Here is a 14,801-nt window from a genome sequence, read left to right on the forward strand (position 1 = left end):
CTAAGCTACCACCCAGGCGCTCCTGTGCATAGTAGAAAGTTTTAAAGGAACCCATTAAAAATTAGCTATGATTACTTGTGGAGGAAAAGAAAGGATGTGAGGAGGTAGTGTTGAAGTGGGACCTTTGCTTTTTATATTATATACACCTTTATGATTTTTACAGCAAGAATGTATTCACCTATTACTTGCATAAAATCTATAAAACTTGTATGATTACTTGTCAAATCTCCTGAAAATCTCAGCAGGTGAACAGCCCCTCAAGCAACATAGGAACATGATAGCAGAAGCTGTAGCTGAATGGGAACAATCTTTGACTATAAAATGGGTTTTGATTCTGACAACAGGGCCATCCCAGAAAGGCACTCCACTCAGTTATTTGCTCCTTAAGGAAGAAGTACAGGTAAGTCTCTGTGAAGACACCAGTGCGTACATTGGCTTTTAAAATAGTTTTAATTGAACAGTATTTAAAAATAGTAAACAGCCAAAATTAAAAGTTAGGAATCATGTTAGTATTCAAAGCAGAGAGGTCTTTGTTATCACCTAAAACCACGTTCATTACTACATGCATCTCAAGCGACTGTACCCTGGGATGTGTTCCCAGGTGTGCCCAGGTGTCACAAGCTACAGTGGAGGGGGCTCAGGGGCAGCAGAGATAAAGGCAAAAGGCTTAACTAAGCAAAATTTGTGACAATTGAGTTTAAACCAGGAGTACACTTTAAATTATCCCTGTTGATCTTTAACTAATTAATTTACTGGTGGCTTCACTGCATCTTTCCTGTGTGTACACAATGTCCTGGGGTTGCTCAGTATCAGGAATACAGCAGTGAGCGAGACAAGGGCCACTGCTGACTCGGAGGGGGCTCATCACATCACCTGTCGCCAGCTGGTACACACATTCGTTTATACGGATGGTGCTGATTTAACAAGGAAACATATTTGGGTAAGAAATGAATTTATTATGGGCTACATTGTGACTTCCTGAGCATCCAGAGCTGAACACAGTCTATTTTTGTTGATATTTTTACTCAGATCACGTCAAACATCCACCTCCTTCTCTCCGTCCATGTTCGTATCCCCTGCCCACGAGCGCAAGCCTCTTCATTTTACTTTCCTCCACATGCCATATACTCCAGGTGGTTCCTAGCCCTGACAATTCTGCCCTGAAGTGCTTCCAGAGTCTCTTCCCTTCTCTCCACAAGCCCTGCTGCTTGCCTGGGATGAGGCCTTCTCATCCGTGCGGCCCTGTTACATCTGTCTCACAACTAGCCTGCATGTGCGTGACGGACTGGACACCGGACAGGCTCGAGGCAAGGAGCCAGAGTCATCTCTAAAACCCAAACCTGAGCTCATCTCTTCTGGCTTCAAAACAGTTCTGAGGGCCCTGGGACAAAGCCCAGACATCTTGCTATAGAATGGAAGGCTTTTTACAAGAAGCCTAATAAAATCAAATGCCCAAGGAGCCAGACAAATCATGTGTAGGAATAAAATGAGCTGGATGAATATGACAGATGGCAGCTGGCGCACGGCCTCGGTGTCAGGGATCACTGAGGAGCGCTGGTGACTGCCGCGAAATGGCCAACACAGACTCTTGAAAGAGAAGCGGCTGCTCAGTGTCCATTTATTGTTGACACGCAGGAATAAGACATTCTGCGTTTTATAAATCCACTGTCCTTATTTTTTAAGGTGAAATTTCCTGATTTAAAGAAAAAAAAAAAAAGGACAGCTAGGGGCACCTGGGTGGCTCAGTTGGTTAAGTGTCCCACTCTCGCTTTTGGCTGAGGTCATGATCTCGGGGTTGTGGGATCAAACCCCACACCATGCTCAGTGCAGAGATGGCTTGTCCCTTTCCCTCTGCTCCTCCTCGGATCGTGTGCACTTGCTCTCTCTCACTTTCTTTCTCTCTCAAACAAATAACATCTTAAAAAAATGAACAGCTGTTTTAAATGAAAACAGGTACAGGTCAAACACCAAAAAGCCAAACAAAACAAGCTACCACAGGAGCCACTCATTCCCTGTCTCTATCTGTAATTTTGTACCTACCTACCTCTCCGGAGAAGAGAGAGACCCTCTCCCCACCTTTCCTGACCCGTTAGCAAGACCAGCTTGTTCTCCATTCTGTACGTACAGCCTACACATGCCTTCCTCTTTGTCTCCGTTCACAGAAAGAGCCAGGAGTGGCCAGGCTTTCCAGTTCTGGCTGAGAGGACAAAGGAAGGCAAGGAGCCCAGGCTGGGCAGGGCAGCCCATTGCCTGCCCACCAGGAATATTCTTGGACCCACAAAGCCATAGTAATTTTCTCCTAGAATAAGGCACTAAAACCCAGCAAAAAGCTATAGTAAACACATATGAGGAAACCACAGTGTTGACATGACAACCTGCTTCCTTCTTGCCAGCCAACATCTCAGAAAGCTCCTTACACCACAAATCAAAGGAACACACAGAAAGACATCTGCTTGTCCCCGCCCACCCCCCCACGACAGGCTCATTTTCCCCTGTCTATTTACTATTCACTCTCACATTTGGACACTTTGAAAAAAAAGAACCAAGTGTATTCAAGGCCACCCCAAACAAAATCAAAACCTACCTAAACCTTGGCCCACAGCAAGTGAGCTATTGTGCCAAACTCATCTTACTTCTTGGCTCTCCCCCTGCTTGCTACTGCCCAGCATGAAACGAAAGGTCCAATTTAACAGGAAAGCAGCTCTAAAATGAATTTTTCAAATCCACTTAAAATTCAGGGGCCTTGCAGCCTTTAGCTGGACTCAGAAGTCTCAATGCTTTTATTTTTTGGAACACAGACACATGATAGTAAGCATAATAGCACCCACTGCCTGGTGAGAACACAGAATGTGGGGGATGGGGAGAGTAAATTATCAGGTAGACCTGGCCACCAGATGGAAGTGATTGAGGGTGACAAGGGACTGTGGGTGTCAAAGGTGAGCAGGGGACACCAAGAACCTCACATTTGTGAAAGTTCTCAAATTTGGGCTTTGGACATTATCCTGATATGAGGCCAGATAATACTCATGGACATTCAAAGATGAAACTGAAAGATACTTGTCATTTAACTTGAATCCCAAACTAGGCTTCTAACACTTATGGCCTTTTCATTTGCTTTTAATAAAAACACCAGATGCATGATAAAATGACAGGCCAGATCTCTTGAGCATAGCATGATGTTTCAGAGCAAGGCTTCTGAAGCTAGAATGGTCTGAGTCCAAGTCCTGAACCTGCTTCTTGTCGGTAACCCTGGACTAAATAGGACAGCTCTTCACAAATCAACATTTGCCTCCAAGAACTGTCATCATGATTAAATAAGATCATATAAGAAAAATGCTTAGCACATTGTTGGATACATTTTAAAAGATTAATGAATGTTATCCCTTTGTTATTATGAAAAAAGAAGGAAATTTAACACTTGGCATCTCTCATACCTTCAAATAATAACAGGCAATGTTCTGTTTGTCTATGGAGAATCAAAAGGCCAAATTACAGGTTGTATTAGGAAAGTCCTATTCTAAAATTATATCACTGTTTAATTTCTTGAAGTACTTTGGGTGTGCAGATAAGAAAAAGACAAAAACAAAAACATGTCTGAGCTCAAGTAACGAAGGAGTTAAAGGAGGAAGCAGCCTTTGTGTTCAGCTAAGATGGAGAAGTATAGTACATGAGAAGGGAATTCCTGGAAAGGGAGTAAAAACTGCACATGGTCTTTTAGGTAGGGAAAGCTCATGGAAAGCACTACATAATCACATGTTAATGGATTAACTTTGACTAATCCATATTCTGAACTTTTATTTTCTATCCTTTCCTTTGAAATGTTTTCAAATGAAAAACTAGAAAGACCAGATTGAATGAAGAACTCATTTGGATACCTCTGTAAGAAAATTAGAGAGTGATTTCCCCAGTGGTTGAGAGTCAATCATTACCCTGATGATTAATGTATTTCTAAATGTCAGATGTCTTCCTAGTGTGTCTCGAAGAGCTGGTGTATTCACTGCTCCACTTACAAGAGTTAAAAGTCAAAAGCTTTGTTCCCTGCAAGCGAACAGAGGGATCTACTCAGTAACTTTAGAAATATCTGGCCCTGCTGGAACTAGCTCTAGCACTGGAAGACACTTTAGGGATGGTGCTGTAAGGGCCTATCCAGCCAGAGCGGCCCCACCTCGGCTGAACTGCCATTTTGTTGTAAAACTTAAATTGACTTTGCCCCCCCCCCCCAGGGGAACTTACTTAAAAATAAGTCCCGGAAACCAGTCCCAGGTAACGAAGTCCAAATACAAGGGTGGGTCAGGCCAGGTGGAGGTATTCAATCAGTGGGGGTGCATACTGTCTCCTAGCTACTAAGGAGTATGGGCCCTGCCCTTTGGGCACCTTTTGGGTGCCAATTCTGAACAAGGTGATAGGCTGGTTCAAATGTCTACTAGGGTAAATTGTAATTCAACTGGTCACCTAGCATGACTGTGCAGCTTTCTCTGGGTGTTACAATTTAATTGGCCGCCTATGTGGGTCAGGCCCAACCACATGGCCTTTGCTTTATAAAAGTTAGTCTGGAAAGCAGGGAGGGGTCATCCTCTCTGTAAGGGGCGGCCCCGACTGGTCTGTTTGACGGTCGCTTTGATTCTTGATGCTTGGTGCGAAATAAAGCTTTGCTTGACTTTCGCTTTGTATCAGTCTCGCTCCTTTAATCATGGACCCATTATTGGGGTACCCGTTTTTGGGGGACCCAACAGTGCAAACGTCTCCCTAGTGTATCCAGTCTTCATGCCTTCCCACGTAGCAGATGCTGAGCCAAAGGTCTCATATAGTGAGAAGAGGTGGTCTTTGATTCATCCCTTTTTGTAGTGGGTCAAGGTGTACACGAAACTTCAGGTGTCAGGCAGTCCCTGAAGTTCCAGGAAGCAGAAAACTTTCTCAGAAGAATCCCACACCAGTGAAAGAAACAGAATATTCACAGGTGAACATTGTCTTGGGGTCTGCATTGGACAGAGGAAGATCTGAGAACATGTACAGAGAATATGCACAGAGAGAATGAAGGAGATAATCTGGCATCTTTCACCTTCTTTTCTTCCTAAGGAACTATATTTTTGCCAGGAGTTCTCTAAGGCCAAGGGAGGCAGTCTCAAACTTCACCCAACCAGCAAGGCAAACTTCTCATCCATTTACATCCAGCATTTCTCTCTGTCAAACTTTTCCAAAAGGGTCACCTCCTTAGAAGCACGAATAGAGTCTTAGTCATCTTTGTCTCCTAAGCTAACTTAAATGCTAGTTAATTGAATTGAATTACATTAAAAACCTAAACTTTTTTGTTATGTTGAATGATACTGTGACTTGTGGTAATGGTTTACCTTTGAGATTACTAAATATTCAAATTCTCCTAGCCATCTTGCCTCTTACCACTTCAGATAAAACTTTCCATGAATCACTCAACTTCCATCCCTTTGGGTAATATATATTTTGTCAAAATTTGAAGAAGTGCATTAAAATTAGGAACGAAAAGCAAATCAGCTACTTAGGTCTTCTCTTAGAGAAATACTCAAGCGATATTTATTTTGAATAACAATATTAACTCTCTGATGAAAATAAGAACAAACAGATTCCAGGAAACTTTGAAAAGTCATTTAGCTACCATAAGCCTCTTTTTCCTTCATTGAGGAGTGGGGCTAACCCGTGTGCAGGACATACACACTCCTGCAAATGCCTATATGGTTCTCGAGACATGGTAGGTACCAAAAACAAAATCAACGAATCAAAAAATGTAGTTTCCATTCCTGCCTATTGTGCTTATGGATCTAGAGTTTTTGTGAAACTTCTAATTGCCCAAAGGAGAACTCTAGTGTCTCCTACTTTCTTAAGGCACAGGGGAGATCTGGGAGTTATAGATATTTATGAATCACAATGGTCTTGAATATCTTAGGATTCCTGATACGGCATTCAGGAGACATTCTATTCCAATTGCCAAATTAACCTGACCTTGACTGAATATGATGACTAGATGATGATGACAGATGATGAGGATGATGATGATGACAGTGTTGATGATAATGATGACAATAATGGTGATGATGACAATGATGACTGGATGATGACAATGATGATGATAATGATGACAGTGAGCATGATGGTGATGGCAATAATGACAAAGATGATGCCAATGGTGACCATAATGAGGATGACGGTGATAACAATGAGTGCATTAAAATTAGGAACGAAAAGCAAATCAGCTACTTAGGTCTTCTTTTAGAGAAAGAGACAATGATGACAACTAGATGATGACAGTGACAATGATGATGATGATGTGACAATGATGATGACAACTAGATGATGACAGAAACAATGATGACAACTAGATGATGACAGTGACAATGGTGATGACTAGATGATGACAGTGATGTAATGACAATAATTATGGCAGTGACAATGATAGTGATGACACTGATGACAGATATGATAAAAATGATGACAGACATGACGATAATGAGGATGATGATGACAGTGATGCTGACGACTAGATGATGACAGGGATGACAATGATGATAATGATGACAGTGATGATGATAGTGATAATGACAATGATGATAATGAGAGCAACAATGATAGTGATGATGACAACGATGAAGACAGATATGATAACAGTGATAATGATGATGACAATGATGACATAGATGATGCCAATGTGGCAATAATGAGGATGATGCAGATGACAGTGATGACGATAACGATAATGATGATACTTACGATAATGGTGACAATGATGACAGATGATGATAGTGATGATGACTGTGATGATGACAATGATGAAAAAGACAACAATGATGAGGATGAAGAAAACAAGAACTAGTATTTTTGAATGCTCACTCTGTCTTCCAGTATTGCAGGAGCTACATGTATTAACTGACTCAATTGTAGCAACAATCCCATAAGGAGTTAAAATTTTTACCATCCCCATTTAATAGATGAGTAAACTGAGGCACAACAATTAAGTGATTTGCCTGAGTTCCACAGTTTCTAGGAAATGACAGAGCTGGGATTGATAAACAGGCATACTGACACCAGAACCAATGATCCCAACCATTACGTATTTAAACCAAAAAAAATCAGTCTGGGATGCCTGGGTGGCTCAGTCAGTTAAGTATCTGCCTTCAGCTCAGGTCATGATCCCAGGGTCCTGGAATTGAGTCCCACATCGGGCACTTTGCTCAGTGGAGAGCCTGCTTCTCCCTCTGCCTGCTGTTCCCCCGGGGTTGTGCTTGCTCGTTCTCTCTCTTATTAAAAATTTTATTTTATTATTTTTAGAACACCAAAATTCCTTACCACCAAGGATGGTATGTGAGGATTTCATTATAAAATGATTATTTTTTAATTATCATCTTATGTGAGGTGTCTGGGTGGCCTGGTTGTTAAATGTCTGCCTTCGGTTCAGGTCATGATCCCAGGATCCTGGGATCGAACCCTGCATCAGCCTCCCTGTTCAGTGGGAAGCCTGCTTCTCCCTCTCCCACTCTCCCTTCTTATATTCCCTCTCTCTCTCTGTGTGTGTGTGTCAAGTAAATAAGCAAAATCTTTAAAAAAATTTTTTTTGAAAATAAATAATTATCTTATGTTAGTCACCATACAGTACATTGTTAGATTTGATGTAGTGTTCTATGATTCATTGGTTGTGTATAAAAGCCAGTGCTCCATGCAATTCGTGCCCTCCTTAATATCCATCACTGGGCTAATCCATTCCTCCACCCCAATCCCCTCTAAAACCCTCAGTTTGTTTCCTGGAATCCAGTCTCTCATGGTTCACCTCCCCCTCTGATTGTCACCTCCTCATTTTTCACTTCCTTCTCCCCATCTCCTCCATGCTATTCCTTATGTTCCACAAATAAGGAAAATCATATGATGATTGACATTCTCTGCTAACTTATTTCACTTAGCATAATATCCTCCAGTCCCATCCATGTTGATGCAAATGTTGGGTATTCATCCTTTCTGATGGCTGAGTAATATTCCATTGTATATATGGACAATATCTTCTTTATCCATTTGTCTGTTGAAAGGCATTCAGCTCCTTCCATAGTTGGGCTACAGTAGACATTGCTACTATGAACACTGGGGTGCATTGGGCCCTTCTTTTCACTACATCTGTATTGTTGGGGTAAATACCCAGTAGTGCAATTTCTGGGTCATAGGGTAACTCTATTTTTATCTTTCTAAGGCACCTTCACACTGTTTTCCAAAGTGGCTGTACCAAAAACAGTGTAAGAGGGTTCCCCTTTCTCCACAACTTCTCCAACATTTATTGTCTCTTGCCTTGTCAATTTCTGCCATTCTAACTGGTGTAAGGGGGTATCTCAATGTGGTTTTCATTTGAATTTTGCTGATGGCTAATGATGATCATTTTTTCATGTGTCTGTTAGCCATTTGTATGTCTTCTTTGGAGAAGTGTCTGTTCATGTCTTCTGCCCCTTTTTTGACTTGGTTATCTGATTTTTGGGAGTTGAGTTTGAGAAGTTCTTTCTAGATCCTGGATATCAGCACTTTATCTGTAGTGTAATTTGCAAATATCTTCTTCCTTCCATGAATTGCCTCTTTGTTTTATTGACTGTTTCCTTTGCTGTGCAGAAGGGTTTTTATCTTGATGAAGTCCCAAAAGTTCATTTTCACTTTTGTTCCCCATGCCTTTGGAGACATGTCTTGAAAGAAGTTGCTGTGGCTCATGTCAAAGAGGTTACTGCCTATGTTCTCCTCTGGGATTTTGATGGATTCCTGTCTCACATTGAGGTCCCTCATGCATTTAGAGTTTATCTTTGTTTCATTCTTCTGTATATAGCTGTCCAATTTTCCCAGCACCATTTATTGAAGAGACTGTCTTTTTTTCCACTGGATATTTTTTCCTGATTTGTAGAAGATTAGTTGACCATAACGTTGAGGAGGGTTCATATTTGGGCTCTCTGTTCTGTTCCATTGATCTACGTCTTTTGTTGTGCGAGTACCACGCTGTCTTGGTGATCATGGCTTTAGCTTGAAATCAGGCAACGTGATGCCCCAGCTTTTTCTTTTTCAGCATTTCCTTGGTGATTCAGAGTCTTTTCTTGTTCCATACAAATTTTAGGATTGTTTGTTCCAGCACTTTGAAAATGTGTATTCTTCTAATCCATGAGCATGGAATGTTTTTCCATCTTTTTGTGTCCTCTTCAATTTCTTTCATAAGTGTTCTGTATTTTCTAGAGTACAGATCCTTTACCTCTTTGGTTAGGTTTATGCCAAGGAATCTTATGGGTTTTGGTGCTATTGTAAATGGAATCAATTCCCTAATTCCTCTTTCTACAGTTACATTGTTAGTGTATAGGAAAGCTACTGATTTCTGTGCATTGATTTTGTATCCTGCCACATTACTGAGTTACTGTATGAGTTCCAGTAATTTGGGGAGTGGAGACTTTTGGGTTTTCCACATAGAAGTGTCATGTCATCTCCAAAGAGAGAGAGTTTGACTTATTAGTTGCCAATTTGAATACATTTTATTTCTTTTTCTTGACTGATTGCTGTTGCTAAGACTTCCATCACTATGTTGAACAATAGTGGGAGACTGGGCATCCTTGTTATCTGATCTTGTCATCCTGATCTTAATGGGGAAGGCTCTCAGCTTTTCCCATTGAGAATGATATTTGCTGTGGGTTTTTCATAGATGGATTTTATGAGGTTGAAGAATGTTCCCTTGATCCCTATACTTTGAAGAGTTATAATGAGGAAAGGATGCTGTATTTTGTCAAATGCTTTTTCTGCATCAATTGAGAGGATCATGTGGTTCTTCTCTCTTCTCTTATTGATTTATTCTATCACATTGATTAATTTGCAAATGCTGAACCATACTTACATCCCAGGGATAAATCCCACCTAGTCGTGATGGATAATCCTTTTAATGTACTGTGAATCCTATTGGCTAAGATCTTTTTTTTTTTTTAAGATTTTATTTATTTATTTGACAGAGAGATCACAAGTAGGCAGAGAGGCAGGCAGAGAGAGATGGGGAAGCAGGCTTCCTGCTGAGCAGAGAGCCCAATGCAGGGCTCGATCCCAGGACCCTGAGATCATGACCTGAGCTGAAGGCAGAGGCTTTAACCCACTGAGCCACCCAGGCACCCCTATTGGCTAGGATCTTGTTGAGAATTTTGGCATCCATGTTCATCAGGGATTTTGGACTGAAATGCTCCTTTTAGATGGGGTCTTTGCCTGGTTTTGGGATCAAGGTAATGCTGGCTCATAGAATGAGTTTGGAAGTTTCCCATCTGTTTCTATTTTTTGAAACAGCTTCAGGAGAACAGGTATTATTTCTTCGTTGCATGTTTAGTAGAATTCCCCAGGGAATCCATCAGGCCCTGGACTCTTGGGTTTTTTGGAGGTTTTTGATCACTGTCTCAATCTCATTACTGGTTATTGCTCTATTCAGGTTGTCAATTTCTTCCTGTTTCAGTCTTGGTAGTTTATAGGTTTACAAGAATGCATCCATTTCTTCTAAATTGCTTAATTTACTGGCATATAGTTGTTGATAATAATCTCTAATAATTATTTCTATTTCTTTGGTGTTAGTTGTGATCTCTCCTTCCATTCATAATTTTATTAATTTGGATCCTTTCTCTTTTCTTTTGGGTAAGTCTGGCCAGTGGTTTATTGATCTTATTAATTCTTTCAAAGAACCGGCTTCTAGTTTTGTTGATGTGTTCTACTATATTTTTGGTTTCTAATTCATTGATCTCTGCTCTAATCTAAATTATTTCCCTTTTTGTGCATGAGTGAGGCTTAAATTTGTTGTTGATTCTCCAGTTCTTTGAGGTGTAAAGATGGTTTGTGTATTTGGGATTTTTCTATGCTTTTAAGTGACCTTTGGATGGCTATCTATTTCCCCCGTAGGACCTCTTTGGCCATATCCCATAGATTTTGGACCAATGTGTTTTCATTCTCAGTGGTTTCCATGATTTTTAAGTTCTTCTTTGACTTACTGGTTGACACAAACATTCTTAAGCAGGATGGTCTTTAGCTTCCAAGTGATTGAATTTCTCCCATACTTTTCTTGTGATTGAGCTCCAGTTTCAAAGCACTGTGGTCTGAGAATATGCAGGGAATAATCTCAGTCTTTTGGTATTGGTTGAGACCAGATTTGTGACCCAGTATGTGGTCTATTCTGGAGAAAGTTCCATGTGTACATGAGAAGAATGAATATTCTGTTGTTTTAGGGTGGAATGTTCTGTATATATCTCTGAAGTCCATCTGGTCCAGTGTCTCAAATCTCTTTTCTTTGTTGATTTTCTGCTGAGATGATCTGCCTATTGCCGAGAGTGGAGTGTTGAGGTCACCTAGCATATTAGCATATTATTATCATTTTTTTAATCATTTTTTAAAATTTATTTTCAGCATAACAGTATTCATTGTTTTTGTACCACACCCAATGCTCCATGCAATCCGTGCCCTCTCTAATACCCACCACCTGGTTCCCCCAACTTCCCACCCCCCCCACCTCTACAAACCCTTCAGATTGTTTTTCAGAGTCCATAGTCTCTCATTGTTCACCTCCCCTTCCAATTTCCCCCAACTCCCTTCCCCTAACTCCCCATGTCCTCCATGCTATTTGTTATGCTCCACAAATAAGTGAAACCATATGATAATTGACTCTCTCTGTTTGACTTATTTCACTCAGCATAATCTCTTCCAGTCCTGTCCATGTTGCTACAAAAGTTGGGTATTCATCCTTTCTGATAGAGGCATAATATTCCATAGTGTATATGGACCACATCTTCCTTATCCATTCGTCCGTCGAAGGGCATCTTGGTTCCTTCCACAGTTTGGTGATCGTGGCCATTGCTGCTATAAACATTGGGGTACAGATGGCCCTTCTTTTCACTACATCTGTATCTTTGGGGTAAATACCCAGTAGTGCAATTGCAGGGTCATAGAGAAGTTCTATTTTTAATTTCTTGAGGAATCTCCACACTGATTAGCGTATTATTATTAATATATCTCTTTATTTTGGTAACAGTTGGCTTATGTAGTTGGCTGGTCCCATATTGGGGGCATAGATGTTTACATCTATGTAACATCTATGTTAGATCCTCTTATTGTATAGACCCTTTAAGAATGATATTGTGTCCTTCTGTATCTCTAACTACAGTCTTTAGCTTAAAATCTAATTTGTCTGATATTAGAATTGCTACCCCAGCTTTCTTTTGAGGTCTGTTGGCATGAAAAATGGTCCTCTATCCCTTCACTTTCAGTATGGATGTATCTTTAGGTTCAAAATGAGTCTCTTGTAAACAGCATATGGATAGGTCATGTCTTCTTATCCAATCTTCAACTCTGTTCCATTTCATGGGAGCGTTTAGGTTATTCATATTGAGAGTGATTGTTGATAGATATGATTTTACTATCATCACGTTGCCTGTGCAGTCTTTGTTTCTATAGATTGTCTCTGTTAATTTCTGTTCTGTGTCACCCTTGGGTCTTTCTCCTTTTGTAGAAACCCCCCCCCCCCCTTAATATTTCTTGCAGGGCCAGCTTCATGGTCACATATTCTTTCAGTTTCTGCCAGTCTTGGAAGCTCCTTGTCACTCCATCATTCTGAACGAAAGCCTTGCTGAATAAAGTATCCTTGGCTGCATGTTCCTCTCATTTAGTACCCTGGACAGGTCTGACAATATTCTGATGTTCTTCCTTCTCTATGTAAGAAATCTCTTCTCCCTCACTGCTTTCAAGAATGTTTCCTTGGATCAAAGATTAGCAAATTGTACTCTTATATGTCTTGGCATTGGCCTGTTCTCATTGATCTTGGGAGGGGTCCTCTACCTCTTGGACACAAATGTTTGTTTCCTTCTCCAGATTATGGAAGTTCTCAGCTACGATTTGCTGAAATGTACCTTCTAGACCTCTCTCTCCAACCCCTCAGAGATCCCAATAATTCTGATATTGGAATGTTTCCTTGAGTCACTAATCTCTCTCAGTTGGATTCCTTGGGTTTTAATTTGTTTTTCCCATGCCACCACTGTTTCCTTCTTTTCTATCATCTTATTCTCTGGCTCACTGATTTGTTCTTCTGCCTCGTTTATCCTGACAGTCAGAGTATCCAGCTTAGACTGCATTTCATTCATAGCATTTTTAAGTTTGGCCTGATTAGATCTCATTTCTGCCCTTAGAGATTCCATATTGCCATTAATATTTTTCTCAAGCCTAGATATTGCCTTGATAATTGTTACTCTGAAGTCTATTCCTGACATCTTGGTTATACCCATATCCATTAATTCTGTGGCAGAGGTCACATTTTCTGGTTCTTCCTTTTGTTGGGGGTTCCTCCTCTTAGTCATTCTGTTGAGGGGTGGTTGAGGCAATGTAGAGTCCATACTATTGGCAACAACCCAAGCAAGATGCACCTGCTTTATAGAGACCATCAACCTCTTGTTCTTCCAGCCTGTCTTCTGGGGAGGTGCCTGCTGCACTGTTACTTAGGCAACCTTGTTTGGGCCAAGTTGCCCTGCCCCCTGTGGTGGTGGTGGGATAGGGGGAGATGGGCTCAGTGAAAACCAGTTTTGGTGGGCTTTTGTCCTCCAGTGGCTTTTCCTGGTGGCTTTCCATGTCTCTTCCAACAGTCAGAGCATAAGTGACTATATCCAACACTGTCCCAGATAGAGAGATCACAGTCTGCTCTTCACTGAGCTCTCCAGGCCACACTGTGTTTATTTCTGGCTGTGCTGCTAAAAACCGCATCTTACTGGGTTCTGCACCCCACAGCAGCAGGATCCTTCCACGTCCAGGCATGTCTCTGCCCTTTGTGCCTCTAAAACCACTAGCCGCTGCTGGTTCACACACGTGCCCTTGTACCTTCAGGTTTCAGTCTGGGGGACTGCCCTAAAGTCCTTTCCCTGCCACTACCAGTCTGTGAGTCTATGCCCATTCCTTGGCCTGGGAGGTTTTTGTGCTCCTACACAAGATCTGGGAGGCTCCTTCCCCCATCCTTTTATCTTCTGATATCTGCCTCTTTATAAGCCAATATTCTATGTGTCTAGAACCCAAAGTTTAGGCTGCAGATTAATAGTTTTGCCTTGTGCACCACACCCATTTGATTACTTACGACTCCCTGGGGTCTGTTAAGAAATGCTGTGCTTTATCTTGGCTCAGTGAGAAAGTGCAGTCATTGATTAGTAACAGGTGATGATGACACCAGGACAAGAAATAGTGGCATATGTACCTCAAATTTTGATTCTAGAAATTTCTAGGGTGCCTATATGTCAAAAACTTTCTGTTCATATCCAGGTTCACTTATTATAGTGTCCCTATGATACATCCAAATGGTCTATGTTTGAGAATTTCTAATGAAGAAAAACTCATTACTTTACATTGCAGCCCTTGCCATCCTGGGATACTCTTTTTTTAAACATTTTATTTACTAATTAATTAATTTATAGAGCACAAGCAGGGGCAAAGGGAGACAGAAGATCTCCAGCAGACTCCATACTGAGGGTAGAGCCTAATATGGGGCTTGATCTCACCACCCTGAGATCATGGCCTGAGCTGAAATCAAGAGTTGGATATTTAACGGACTGAGCCACCCAGGAGTCCCTTGGGGTACACTTAATTGTTGCTCTTTTGTTCACTGAACTGAGATATGCCTCACTGTAAATTTTACTCTACTAGTAACACCTTTGTTAGCTCATTGATGAAAAAACTAATACCTAATAAAAACACTTCTTATATTTGTTAGGATTTTTTTCAAATATATAAAGCACTGGAAGACAAAGGATCACAGAAAAAAAGAAAGTTCTCCAAGGTCA

At 41.0% G+C, this 14,801-nt stretch overlaps 1 protein-coding gene across 4 annotated transcripts in view; it reads right to left on the reverse strand.

Moving 5' to 3' along the window:
* The window catches only part of SORCS3 (sortilin related VPS10 domain containing receptor 3), a 580,244-nt gene that overhangs the window by 144,922 nt on the left and 420,521 nt on the right, over window positions 1-14,801 (reverse strand). The gene's annotated exons all lie outside the window — the stretch shown is intronic.

Source organism: Lontra canadensis, unplaced genomic scaffold (genome assembly GCF_010015895.1).
Source record: "Lontra canadensis isolate GAN:19392208 unplaced genomic scaffold, GSC_riverotter_1.0 scaffold3, whole genome shotgun sequence".
Classification (NCBI taxonomy): Eukaryota; Metazoa; Chordata; class Mammalia; order Carnivora; family Mustelidae; genus Lontra; species Lontra canadensis.